A 14,136-nucleotide genomic window follows, 5' to 3' on the forward strand; every position below is an offset into this window, starting at 1 on the left:
ATAACTGCATATATATTTAAGTGTATAAGATAGACAATGATATTACTGAGTTTTGTTGGATCATTGAACAGAACTGTTTGGTCTCACTGTTTGAATGTCTACTATATAAGCTTTAATTTTGTAACTTGAACAAATATTTCTAAGATGACAATATGTAATCCATTAACTAGTGATTTCCTACTGTTTATATTTTTTTCCTGAAATTCTGTATAACTTGTACCCTTTTTCTGCTTTTTTTTTCTTTTTCTCCTTAAATAAAAAAAAAGGCATGTGCCATCACACACAAGGCTTATTTACTTTTTGAGTCAGTCTCGCTGTGTTTCCCAGGCTGGCCTTGAACTCCCAGGCTCAAATGTTCTTCCTGCTTTGGCCTCTTGGTGGACACCACTGTGCCTGTTAAAATGATTGATTTTATGTTACATGAATTTCACATCCAAAAGGAGGTGATTATGCATTGAAATCTCTACTAACTGTAAAGGTGATCTTATTTAGAAATATAGTCTCTGTCTTTCTTTTCCTCCTCTTCCTCTTTCTTTTCCTCCTCTTCCTCTTTCTTCGTCCTCCTCTTGTCTCTGCCTCTGTCTGTCTGTCTCCATCTCTCTATTTCTCTGTGTAAGTTTTTGTGGAGAGATGCTACCAAAATATTCTAGATACGTGGAGGAGAAGACAGATGAGCACACACATCGTCCACTATATTAGCCTACAGTCCTTTACATTATTGTTTTGAAATAATTTCAAACCTACTGTCAAGATACAAGAAGAGTAAAAAAGAATGAAAATGTGTCACATACATGTACCAAATATCCACAGTGAAAGTAATCATTATGGTCACACAGAGGTACTAATAAATAAAGAAGAGTGCAAAGCTCACACACACACATATGCACACACACACAATCACACAGTAACATGCCCTATTATCATTCGTGTTTTTACACGTGAAAGCAAACCACACACCAACATCCCTAAGTTCTCCTGTGAGACCCTTTCCTACCCACCAGCACCCTGAGTTTGCAATCTAGAAAATTTATCCATACAGCCCAGGGTTGCCAGCCTCACATGCACCTGAATTTCACCAGCTGTCTCCAGGACCTGCCTCTCCCTCATTGCAGCTCCAAGTATCCACACAGGAGCTCATGTTGGACCAAGTCATCCACCCCACTGCTGATTTTAGTGTCTTCCCTGCCTCTTGCGGCCTTCTGAGTTCTAAGAATCCAGGCCTTTCGCTCAGCAGGATGACTCTTAAGCTGGGCCTGTCTGTGACTGGACTCAGATCCCTCATTCTTAGAAGGGGCAGAAATGATGCTGTTCTTTCTCTGCGTACAGCAGCAAAGGCTCCTGGTGTCCCCAATCCCACCACTGCGAACCTTGCTGACCTTGATGACCGGTCCTGGGTATGTCTACTATACCCATTTCTTCAAGCTGTTTCTTTCTAATGAATTGACCATTTCACTGCCCAAGTTCTGAAATGGCCAACAGACCATAGAAAGACAACTCTTTAGGCTCCTGCTTGAAACAAACAGCATCAGGAAGCTGCTGGCCTTGATGAAGCAACACCCGCCCCCTCCCACCTCCCCTGTGAGTGGCTGTGAGGGTGGCAGGCTCTGGCAGCCCAGGACGGGAGCCACAGGCACTTACTGGGACCTGGGCCATGCTGGGACCTGGAGCACCGGGAAACCAAGCAACTCTTCCCCTGCTGCCTGTTTTGTTTTGTTGAACTTCAATATACATGAAAGTATGGACAGCTGTTTTGAAGAGAAAGAGAGACTCTATGACAGCCATTAGTGACTTCCCCATGGCTTGGTTTTGAAGACCTAAAGCGCCTTCCTCATTCTGTTCAGATCAGTTTTATACTATGTTGTTTTGTATGAATTTTCTGTATGCAAAGACATGGACAACTATTTGGAAGAAAACAAGAGACAATATGATAGATAGTGAAGCTCTCAGGTTGCCTAGATTTGAAATTTATATATCTTACATTGCTTTCTTATGTTCTATTTTGTTCTGTTTTGTTGTGTTTAATTTTACCCCCTTTAAAGTAAAAATTAAAAAATTTTTAAAAATAAGCTCACCGTTTCCTCCTCTGTGCACTGATAAGTGCTTTGCAGGGAAATAAAAGATCACACCACTATCTTATTCCACCTCCTCCCCAGTTAATGACAGCTATGATGATGGCCAAATGATAACTATTTCCATAATTCCTTCTATGTTTCAAACAACTCACATACCATACAGTTTATCCATTTCAAATGTACAATTCAATCACTTTTTGTATATTAACAGTGGCACAGCCATCATCATAATTTGGAAACATTTTCAATATCTCCACCCAAAGAATTCCTGTACCCCTTAACTGTCACTCCCAGTAACCCCAAACTCTACATTTCTAGACATTGATCGGGTTTCTCTTTCTATAGATTTGCCTATTCTGGGCATTTCCCATACATAGAGTTGTACAACAAGTTATCCTTTGTGATTGGCTTCTTGTAGTTGCATAATGTTTTCAAGGTTCATTCATCTTATGGTTCACTTATTATTCATATTAATAGTTTATTTCTTTTATTGCTGAGTAATATCCCATAGTGTGGGCATAGCAGTTAATTCAACCATTCATCAGTTGACAGATATTTGCCTCTACTTTTTGGCTACAATGAATAATACTTTTGTGAACATTAATGTACAAGTTTTAGTGTGGACATGTGTTTTCATTTGCTCTGGATATATAAGTAGGAGTGGAATTGCTGGGTCATATGATGTTATGGCTTGTGTCTAGATGTCCCCCTAAAAGCCTCATGTGGTCATAGGTGGGGGTTTTTCAGAGGTGGCTGGATCTAGAGTGTGTGACACTGGAGTTAATTTAGGGTGCAATGCTGGGCTCAAAAACACTGTTGCCCGGGTAAGATAAAAGGGATAGAAAGAACTGTGGTTGTCTTTTGTTTTGCTACCTTCTGCTAACCATGAACTATTTCTCCTCTGCCAAGCCACCCTGCCTTGGGGCTAGCCAGTTATGGACTGAAATCTCTACAAACTATGAGCTTAATAAGCCTTTCCTTCTTTAATTTTGGGTGCCGGGTATCTTGTCTCAGCAGTGAGAGAAAAGTAACCAAGACGTAGGATACTAGAGAAGATATCAAATAATTTTTTGAAGTAGGTTCACCATTTTTATTCCTACTGGCATTGAGTTAGGGTACATTTCATCACATCCTCACCAATTGTTATTATCTCTCTCTTTTGGAGGGAGGTACTGCAGACTGAACCCAGGGCCTTTGCACTGAGCTACATTCCCAGCCCCCTTATTTTTTATTTTAAGATAGGGTCTTGCTAAGTTGCTCAAGCTGAGCTCAAATCTTTGATCATCCTGCCTCAGCTTCCCAGAGTGTGGGATGTCAATATGTACCACCGTGTTTGGCTTTCTCTCTTTTATTCAAGTCATCAAATGAGTATAAAGTGGCATTTCATTGTGGTTCTTACTTGCATTTCCCCTGTGCGTAATGATGCGAATATTTTTTTCATGAGCCTATATCTTCTTTAGGAAAACAGGCTATGGGTGTTTCCTAGGATTACTGTAGCAAAGTACTATAAATTGTGTGGATTAAAAGAACAAAATTGTATTGGTTCAAAATCCAGGAGGCTACGAGTCTGAAATCCAGGTGTCAGCAGAGTCTTCCGTGTGAAGACTCTGAGAAAGCTGGATTTGGGGCTCTCTTCCAGCCTATGCTGACAGCTGGCTTCAACTGGCTTGTAGAAGCAGCGCTCTCCGCCCCATCCTCCCAGGCCCCTTCCCTGTGTTCCTGTTTCTTTTCTTCTTAGAAGGATGCCAGTCTTGTGGAATGAGGGTCCCGCCATAATGTAGGGTAATCTCATTTTAACTAGCTGTAGCTCAGCAATCTTATTTTCTTTCTTTCTTTTTGTCTTTTTCTTTTTTATCAGTATCAGGGATCAAACTCACGACTGCCTGCTTCAAGGCAGGCACTTATGCCGCTGAGCTAAATCCCCAGCCCCAGCAATCTTATTTTCTAATAAGGTCACACTTTGTGTTATTGGAAGGTTAGAATGCTGTCTATCTACTCCAGCTGGGGGCTAGCACATTCCAACTTGTTTTGGTGTGGACACGGGGCATTTCTCCCCGCAGCCCATGTGGCAATGGTATGGGCCCCCTGTGGGCACTAGTGATGCATTTAGGAGATGAGGCCCTAAGGAGGTCACTGGAGATGTGGGACAGCGCTCCTTCTCCCCTTTTTCCTCTCTCTTCTCTTCCTCCTCTTCTTCTTTCTCTTCTCTTTCCCATTCTTCACCTTGTCATCTTCATGTTTGTTGCCTTTTCTGTCTCTATCTCCTCCTCCTCTCTTTCACTTCCTTTTTCTTCTTTCTCCTTCCTCCTCTCTCTCTCTCTCTCTCTCTCTCTCTCTCTCTCTCTCTCTCTCTCCCTCCCTCCCTCTCTTTTTATATATGATACACACCCCCAAGACAGTGAGCTAAATAAACCTTTGCCCTTTATAAGGCTAATTGCCTCCGGTATTTCATTACAGTCATGCAAAGATGGTTAATACTAACACTATATTCAAAGCAAATTACGTGTTCAGATCCTTTGCCTATTTTTGTCTTTTTTCACATTAAGTTGGAATACTTTTACATGTCCTACACATAAATTTTTCTTAGTTATATGACTTGTTCTTTCTACATTTGTTTGTTAGGATTCTCTTGGAGAAACCTTTTTCTCTTTTTCTTTCTTTCTTTCTTTCTTTCTTTCTTCCTTCCTTCCTTCCTTCCTTCCTTTCTTTGTTTCATTCACTATCTACTCTTAGCCCCATATTTTACTCAGTGGATTGCAATCTGATATTCATGTTATTTAGTTTTTTATTATCCTCGCCTTATCTACAGGAGATTGCTCGAGCTGGCTTCTGTCTCCTTTTGAAACGTCTCCTTCATTTTTCCAGGCTTTCATTACTTTGTAGCACAGTAAGACGTTCCAGGACTCCCTGTCCCATTCTTGAATCACTGTTTTATCCATATATCCCCACACTTTTTCTCATTTTGGTGCAGGTATATTTAGAAACTGAGACCTAAATGCTTGGCAGGTTCATTGTTTCTGAGGTGTCACTGTCTCAGGGGGACAGATCTAGTAAGTATATGAGTATGTGAGGGTTCACAACAGATAAGTGTGCATCATTACAATTTCTATATCTGCATGTGTGTATATGTGATATACCTATATTATTATATAAATAGTACATATTTTTATATATGCTACACACCCCCATATATATAATCATTTATATGTAATTATTTTTAAATGATGATTTGAATCCTTATCCAACACCTCTGGCTTCCTTTTAGCCTTCCCCCTGAACGTCATTGTCAATCTGTCCTCTGAGGGAAGACGTCAGTCTCCGTCAATCAGCCTAGATTTCGAGTGAGTCTCATGTGTGTGACTTAACCAGCCTCCAGAGGTTCCTGTCTGCCCATGTGTGCACACCCCTCCCCTGCTCCTCTGCCCTGGACACCAGACCTAAAGCTGGGGCAGCCTCCATGCTGGAAAACGAGGGAAAGGAAGGCAAGAGGATGAGAACAGACAGGATCCAGGTCTTCTCGTGCAAAGACTCAGTGATGAATTTCATCTGGATTTTGATGCCAGGAAACAGCTTCAGGCTCATTTTAGGCTCTTAGGACCCAGCCTAAACTCTGTTTGTTTAGAATGACACCCCTAACCTTTGTCCGGTGGAGTCTTGGTCATTCGTCAGGACTTGACTTACCTGTCCCTGCAGGAAGGGTCACTTTCCCCTCTTCTCTCTTCACCACTATTTCTGTATAGTGCCGGGAAACCAGAAACAAGGGTAAAGAGGCAAATTAGAAATGGGCAAAAATATTGGCAACTTGTGGGACATTTTAATAATCTACTCAGTAGACTAATGGGTGGAAGATGGGAACAAAACACATGAAAAGATGCCCAACCATGCTTTTAGTGAATCAAATGCATAAAAAAGTGAGGCCTTGTTATTCTTCCTTTTCCAGCTACTGACAATGACCAAGAATGGCAATGAGATGCACCGGTGAGGCTCTGGTTCATTGCCCTCTCAGGAAGCTTTCTGGAGTGCTACTAGTAGTACTGATTGTCTTGATGTGGTTGCCCTATTTCTTAGGAATTTATTTAAAGAAAATGAAAAGAATAACATTAAACGTGTATCTACTGATATGACTTGAAGTCAAACGTCCCCTAGAAGCCTCATGTGTGTGGCAGGCGATTGGATCATGAAGACGCTATGCTCTCTGTGAAACCATCTACCCAAGAGTTTATAGTGAATGAGTTCCTGCGAGGCGGGGCCTGGATGGAGAGGTCATGGGGGCGTGGCCTGGAAAAGTGTATCCTTGCCCCGGCTCCTGCTTCTCTCTCTGCTTCCGGGCTGCCTAGGTGGAGTACATTTTCCTCCATCTGGCTCGTCTGCCATCCCGTTTCTGCTTTAGAGCCAGCCGACTAGACCGAAATTATGAACCCAAATCAATACCTGCTCTTTTAAGTTTGGTTTTGGGGCATTGTATCTAGCGATAAGAAAGTGACTAGGACATATATGGGTGTTCATTGCATCACTGATAATAATATCAAAGGTTGGGAAAATTATAAAATTCATCATTAGAAAATTAGTTCAGTAACTAATGATAGGATGGAATATAATGCAGACTTTGAGAAAGTAGCTCCTTATACACTGATATATAATAAAGCTGTATACATGGATATATAAAACTATATTTGATTTACTCATAATTTTTTTTATTTAAGGAGAAAAAGAAAGAAAAACAGAAAAAGGGTACAAGTTACACAGAATTTCAGAAAAAATAAACAATAGGAAATCACCAGTTAATAGATTACATATTCTCATCTTAGAAATAGTTCTTCAAGTTACAAAATTGAAGCATATAAAGTGGACTTGCAAACAGTGAGAGTGCAAACAGTTTTGTTCAATGATCCAAAAAAACTCAGGAATATGGTTATCTATCGTATACACTTAAACATATATGCAGTTATAACCTTTAGAGCACTTTCTTTTCTTTTGTACAATGACAATTACACATTTTGGGTTTTATTACTCCCACAGTTCTTATCACTTTTTTTTTGAAGAGAGTAAAACCAAATGTGACATAACAGAACAGAGTCAGTCAAAGCAAACGGATGGACATAATAGATAATGTAAAAACAAAATACTAGGTGATCAACAATGGTTACCATACTGCCTCTTGCTATCTTAAAAAGAATTGCCTATATCATCGGTTATAATAAAATTGAGCAAAACTGTAAGAATAAAACCAAAACACTGGAGACATTACAGGACTTTAAAAGAAGATAACAGTCAACCAGAATGGGCGTCATAATGAATCTTATTGTCTTTACAGTTTTGCCTATACTTTCGAACTTGGTACTATCAAGCAAAGCAGAATAGAGGAAAATCAGTCAAAGTAAGATGGTGAGAGCAATACAGGGTTTCAAATCAAGTTAATAGGAAATCAAAGTGGGTTACTGTAATGTATCCTATTTTTGTATTTTTCCCTTAATTAAAAAGATAAAAATACAAAAGTAAATAATTTTAAAAAAGGAGACTGAGATAAAAGAGGGCAAAACAACAAAACAGCGCAGGTCAAAGCATAACCATTTAAGCAAAATAGTGTTTCACCACAAGATATCCTGACATAAAAGTAGTTACCATAGTGTCTCTTTCCTTGAAATCTTTGAGTATAACTTTGTATACTGTAGCACCAAACATATCAAGACAATGTAAAACCATTCAAGGGAATGACAGTATTACAGGGTATTTAGAACCAACTATCAGAAAATGAACAATGGTTTCTGTATAATCTCCTTGTCTTTAAAAGTTTTTGCTTATATTATCACATATAATAAAATACAATAAGATACAACCTGTTAAGACTGATGGAGACAGAAGAATAAAAGCTTGCTGGGACTTCAAAGCAAGATGATACTAAATCAGCACTAGCTATTATAATGTCTTATTTTCTCCAAAATAGCTGTTCCTACCATCCGATCTTCTCTGCCTCATTTCTGTTGAGCTCTTTTTCTGTCGTTTGTTGTCAGTTTGTCTTCTTCATTTGGCTTTCTCCTCCATTCATTGTGGCCTCTCTGCCACTGTTTCTGAAGTCTTGGTATTTTTTTTTTTTTTTTAGAATATCCTGCAGTATTCTCTGTAGAACTGAATTGGTGGTTGCAAATTCCCCTAGTTCCTCTTTATCCTGGAAGCACCTTGTTTATCCATCAATTTCTAGGGACAATTGTTCAGGATATTTCAATCTTGGCTGGAGATTATTATCTTTCAAAGCTTGAATTATTTCCCCCCACGCTCTTTGTGATTTGATGGTTTGTGCTGAGAAGTCTGCTGTAATTCTGATGGGTGTTCACTTGTAAGTGATCTGTTTCTTGTCTCTGACGGCTTTTACTATTCTGTTCTTATATTGGATTTCTGGAATTTTGATTATTATATGCCTGGGTGTAGCTCTGTTCAGGTTGTAGGTGGCTGGGGTCCTGTATGCCTCATACATCTGAGTATCTTTACCTTTTGCTAAATTAGGGAAATTCTCTTGGATTATTTCTGTGAATAGGTTTTGTAGTGCATTTGTTTGTGCCCCTACTTCTTCTTTTATGTTCTTAATTCTTAAATTATAGATCCTCTTATCATCTTCTAGCCCTTGTATTATTGCTGTTTGTGTTCTTGTTATTTTATTCATTCGTTTTTTATTGGTACCAGGGATCAAATCACAACTGCCTGCTTGCAAGGCAGTTGCTTATGCTGCTGAGGTAAATCCCCAGCCCCTTTCTTGTTATTTTTAAGAAGTTTTTCATTTCATGCTCCCATATTACAAATCTGCTCTCCAATTCAGATAATCTATCCTTAGTTTCGTTCAAGCTGTTATGCCAGCTTTTGATAGAGTTTTTAATTTCCTGGTAATCTCTTTGAACCTGCTTCATGTACTCTATGTTTTCTCTATTTTGTCCATCAAACAATTCTCCCCTTTTTTTCTGTTCTTCCATTCCACCATCTGTTTTTTCTTGGGCGGTGCTTAGTATTTCTCTAACTATTCTACTTATATCTTGCTTTATTTCGTTAAATACTCCATTTTTAAACTCATCTATGAGGCTCTGGAGATATCGCTTTATGTCTATTGGTGCCGTGTCTGATATTGCATGTTTTCTGTCTTCCTTTGCGTTTCTCTTTCCTGGATCAGTGTTCTCAGGATTGGGGACTGAGGACCCTTTCTTTTTGCTTCCTCCTCCCATACTTTTTGTTCCTTCCATACAAGCGAATGTAGGAGGCCCAATTTTTTTCTCTTTGTCAGTTACAGTTTGTTTGAATTGCGCTGGCTAGGTGTTCCCGTCCACTGCAGTGTACTAGGAAGACATAGACCTGGGCAGCCTCTGCTGGGCCCACCCCTCCAGGTCAACCTACCGAAGGCTTCACTGCTAGGGTGCACCTCCAGGCACTGGGACCTGGGTTGGGATAGCCTACTGGGCCTTAATCAGCTGCATCACGCAGGCAGGCACTCCCCACCAATCCCGCTTGAGAGGGGAATATGCGACTAATGTCACTGCAGCACCCTGTTCTGGCAAGTCTGCCCAGTCCCAGTAGGTCCTTTGCTGGAGCCTCCTATTCTATGAAAGTGTCCCCATTCTGCTCACTCACCACAAGTCGATGTAGGGCTCCCTACTAGTTCCACTCTCAACTCCATTCGCAGATTCCCACTCTCAGAGCTTTTGCGTGTCTCTCTCCCTGCCCTGCAGCAGGAAGTTCTAATCGAGGCTTCCAGTGGCGTGGGTTCTAGCTTCCATGCTGAGATTAATCTGTTCCTGTTATAGCAACAGGATTGGATTTCCAGTTGGTTTCTCTTACTTAGTTCATTCCTGGGTCGGCAGGGTGTATCTCCCCTTGCTTAGGACTCCTCGTACCGCACCATTCCTGGATTTTAAGCAGGGTATCTCAGAGAGCCTCCGTAACTGCTGCTATCTATTCACCATGTTCTTCGGCTTACTCATAATTAAAAACCCCACTTGTATAATACTACCCCTGTGTTGATGTTATTGTAAAAATATTATACATGTTAATTTATTTATTCCTGACACATCCCTGTTTGATTTGGGGATACAATACTCCAGAGCTCACCTTCCTAAACTTTACTCTCTGTTGCCAATGAGAAACAGATAGTTTCCAAGTATATGGCCCTGCTCATACCTGTGTGCATTTGTGTGCATACCTGAGTGCATATTTGTTTTGATTAAAATATCTAAGGTTTTCAACAGTGGTTCTTTCTAGAAATCAAGATTAGTTCATGCCAATCATGTGCCACAGTTCAAATGCATTCCTTAAAATTCATGTGTTTAAAATCTAATCATTGAATTCCTATATTCATGGTACTGGAGTGGGGCTTTTGGGAGATAATTAGGATTGATATGATCAATAGGGTGAGGTCCTGTGATGGGACTGGTAGCTTTGTAAGAAGCCCATACTATTCTATTTACTTGGCCTGGCCTTATGATGCCTCCATTATGTAAATGCAGTGACCCCAGATGTCACTCAGATGCCAGTGCCATGCTGTTGGACTTCCAGCTTCCAGAAGCATGAGCAGAATAGTTTCAGGTCATTTTACTCACTTTCTTTGTGGGTGACACAAAATACTGGACACTCACAACCTCAGGGAGGGGAGATTTATTCTGGCTCACATTTCAGTCTGTAGTCAGCTGGCTCCAAGCCGGAACAGCCTGGCAGAGGGGCATGGCAAAAGAAAGCTGCTCACAGCATGGTGGCCAGGAAGCAGGGAGCAAAGGGAAGAGCCTGGTAGAGAAATGACTTCCAGGTCACACCCTCAGAGACTCGCCTCTTTCAATCAGATCTGCTTGCTAACAGCAAGTCAGCTGTGAACCCCATAACCCAGTCACTTTTCAAAAACCCAACGTCTGAGTGCATGAGCACCAATAGATCTAAACCAAATCATCCGTTTCCATTTCTACACTCTGGCTGTAAAATTTTGTTAGCAGCAAAGACTTACTCAATCTCCAGTTCACTAGTAGGGATGGAGGAAAAGACTATGGAACTTGATTTAGTAAAAGTGGAATGAAGAAGGTATAGGAAAACCTTCCATCCATCTGCCGGATCTTTGTTCTACGCATATACGGGCATCAGCTCATTTTGTCTTTGGAGCCAGAGGTGGTGCTATTAACCTCACCCATCGTATGTCTGAGGAGGCTGAGGCCCACTGTAAAACTACACTGTGTGCTCTAATTACACACTGTCATTCTTGCTTCTCAGTGAGAGTCGGACCTGAGGATGAGGGAAGATGGGCCCCAGAGAGGAAGAGCTGGGATTTGTACACTTAAGAAAATATTCTCCCAGCTGGAAATGGGGGCACATGTCTATAATTGCAGCATTCTGGGAAGCTGAGGCAGGAGAATCACAAGTTTGAGTCCAACCTGGGGAACTTAGTGACTTAGTAAGACCCTGCCTCAAAATAAAAAAGAGTGGGAATATAGATCAGGACAAAGGCCCTGGGTTCAATTCCAAGTGCCACACACACACACACACACACACACACACACACACTCAAAGAAGAAAAGAGAGGAGAAAGGAAAGATTTACAACCTATGAGGGCAGAGCAGGCTGAGGCTCAGGACTGTCTGGCTTCATAAGAAAGCGACCTCTCAATTTTGCAGAGCTTGGTGTCCAGCTGCTTTGCAAGATACGATCAACCAAGAAACTGAAAAGAGCAAACAGGAGTGAAAGCACGTCCTTTTATGTGAACCGCACGTTCTGGCCTTCAGGCTTGTCATTCACAGGAGTGCCCTCCATTCCTACTGACACCAAGTTATCATCGCAACACTGACAGACACTGAGCGCAGCTCTACTCTGTCCCTGCCCTGAGTGCTGGCCACGTGTTATTTTATTTAATGTTCCCTGTAATTCCCCAAGTAAGCACTCCTTCCCTTTCTACTCTCGCCAGTGAGGAAATCGAGGCACAGAGATGTTAAAGAAATTGGCCCAGAGTCACCAAGTTGGAGAGAGGTGATACTTACTGCTGCTGATGCTTGGCTGATGGGCCTGGCTGTGTAACTTCACAGTCCCTAGAAACAGCAGGACTGAGCGGGGACAGAGGGAAGACAGGGTGACAGCTGAGGAACACAGACAAGCGAGTAAAGGGAGGTGTCAAACCTCCTGAACGCTCGTGGCCGGGTGGGAGCTGAGGGCAGCTCAATGCATGGAGGAGGAAAATAGGGGGGCTGCACTGTAAGAGCGTATGACAGAGCACTTGCACCCGGTCTGCTTCGCTTGACCGCAAGTCAATAAAAAATGTTCAATACAATGCGACGCCTTCTATGAAAAGCAAAGGGTGTGTGTGATACATTGCACTGATGTGTTTAAGCACTTGCTACTTACAACGACTGTAAAAATAAAAAGACCTAGTCCTTGGAAAAGTTGTTTAGGTAAATAATCTATGTGCCAGGTTACGAGGTACCTGACATGAGGTGATGTCATTGTTGGTGACAGTTGTCATTGGGCTGGGATTATGAAGTCGCTTAGTTACTTCCTTGGACTTTAGATCAAAGGCAGGAAACTGATTTTTAGTAAAATCACCCTCCTCCATAGCTATGAATGATGGTGGTGTTTTCCTTCCTTCTTCCCCTCTTTCCTTCTTTCGTTCCTTCCTTCCTTTCTTTTTTCATTCATTCATTCTTTCTCTCTTTCTTTTTTTATTTCTCCTCCTGCCTTTCTTCCCTCTTCCCTCCTGTTCTTCTTCCCTTCTCTCTTTCTTCCTTTCATCTTTCTCCTCCTCCCTCTATCCTTCCCTTTCTCTATCTTTCCTTTCTTCCTTCTCTCCCTTCTTTCCTGTCTTTTCCTGATTCTCTCCAAGGCTGGAAGCTGGGGATGGGGAGACTGCAGAAAGAGATGGGTGTTAAGGGTGAAGGACCCCAGTGAGGCCCCTTAGCAGCATGGGGAGTCAGGACCCCTTTGCTTCTCAGAGGCCAAGCAGGGAGCCTCTTGGGCTGCCAAGGCATCCTGAGCAGTGGTCTACCCTGGCTTCCTAGCAGAGGCCTCTCCAGGGACTGCAGGATGTGGGGGGGGGACTCCCCAACACCCCATCTCTCCTGGCTCATCACCACTGTCCAGCCATAATTTATTGGTGGGGGTCCCGGGCAAGGAAGGTGCTATCTGTTTTTGTTTTAATGTTAACGTATAATGCGGGCTGCCCTCGAGGTCCCTTTCCTCTCTGGTCAAGTAGGTGAGCACAATGTCCCCATCTTGGTTGCCACAGAAAGGGTGCTTTCTCTGAGGGCGCTGTGAATTGGCCACAATGGCGCTCCTGATAGCCAGGAGCAGGGATGATTATCTGGGGCTGATGAGAGCCATTAACCAAATGGAGTGTGCCATCTCCACTGCACAAATATTTTCCCTGACCATAATACCCTCTTAAAGGGACCTCAAGTGGCCAGGCCATGTCCCCAGCACTCCCAGGCACACCACTGGTCATTTTTCACGGCTGCTGGCATTTGCAGAGAAGAGAGGGCAAGAGAAAGACAGGACCCGAGAGCATCCCGAGAGATCTTGGCCCTTGTGGTCTATTGTACTTTATCTGGAGGACAAAGAAACCCTCAGGCCTTTCTCTAGTGAGTGGCTTAAGCTCCATCAATAAATCAGGGTCCAGATAAAGCCATTCAGATGTGGCCCAGGACTCCTGATGGCTCTCCGCACAGATCCCCTTGCTGGGCCATGTAGGACATGGGAGATTTTGAGCCGAACACACTTTGTTTTCCTTCTCCCCGCCCAAGGCTCTTTGTCACTTTCACGTCCTTTCTGTCCGGCTCCTCCGTGTGGCATAGAAGTTGCATTTGTTGGCCTGAATCAGGGGGATTGTCTCCACCATGGGCCCATTCAGGATCGCCCCTCCCCTGTTGTAAAACACAAGCCGGGCCAGGAACAGCAGCCCCATTGTGCTGCCCCATACCACCCAGATTTCACCTCTGTCTTCGCAGAGCCCCCTTTTTTTGTTTCCAGTCAAAAGAAAGCATTTGCTCAGGGGAGGGGCGGGCTGTTCCTATTGCTTCCACCAACAGTGAGGTTAAAGGAAAGATTGATGGGAGAAAGTTTA

The 14,136-nt window shown here is 42.4% G+C and overlaps 1 long non-coding RNA gene and 1 other non-coding gene across 2 annotated transcripts; both read right to left on the reverse strand.

The window, feature by feature from the left end:
- Positions 1–203: 203 nt before the first annotated feature.
- On the reverse strand, positions 204–5,813 carry LOC134476696 (uncharacterized). Its single transcript, XR_010048509.1, has 3 exons — positions 5,754–5,813; positions 1,639–1,745; positions 204–393 (listed from the first exon to the last, which is right to left on the reverse strand). It is a non-coding gene; the product is annotated as an uncharacterized LOC134476696 (long non-coding RNA).
- On the reverse strand, positions 1,421–1,557 carry LOC111756018 (small nucleolar RNA SNORA2/SNORA34 family). Its single transcript, XR_002790521.1, has one exon. It is a non-coding gene; the product is annotated as a small nucleolar RNA SNORA2/SNORA34 family (small nucleolar RNA).
- Positions 5,814–14,136: the final 8,323 nt, after the last annotated feature.

The sequence above is a fragment of the Cavia porcellus genome, unplaced genomic scaffold (genome assembly GCF_034190915.1).
Source record: "Cavia porcellus strain 051 isolate PalLab524CR breed Dunkin Hartley unplaced genomic scaffold, mCavPor4.1 scaffold_7, whole genome shotgun sequence".
NCBI classification, from domain to species: Eukaryota; Metazoa; Chordata; class Mammalia; order Rodentia; family Caviidae; genus Cavia; species Cavia porcellus.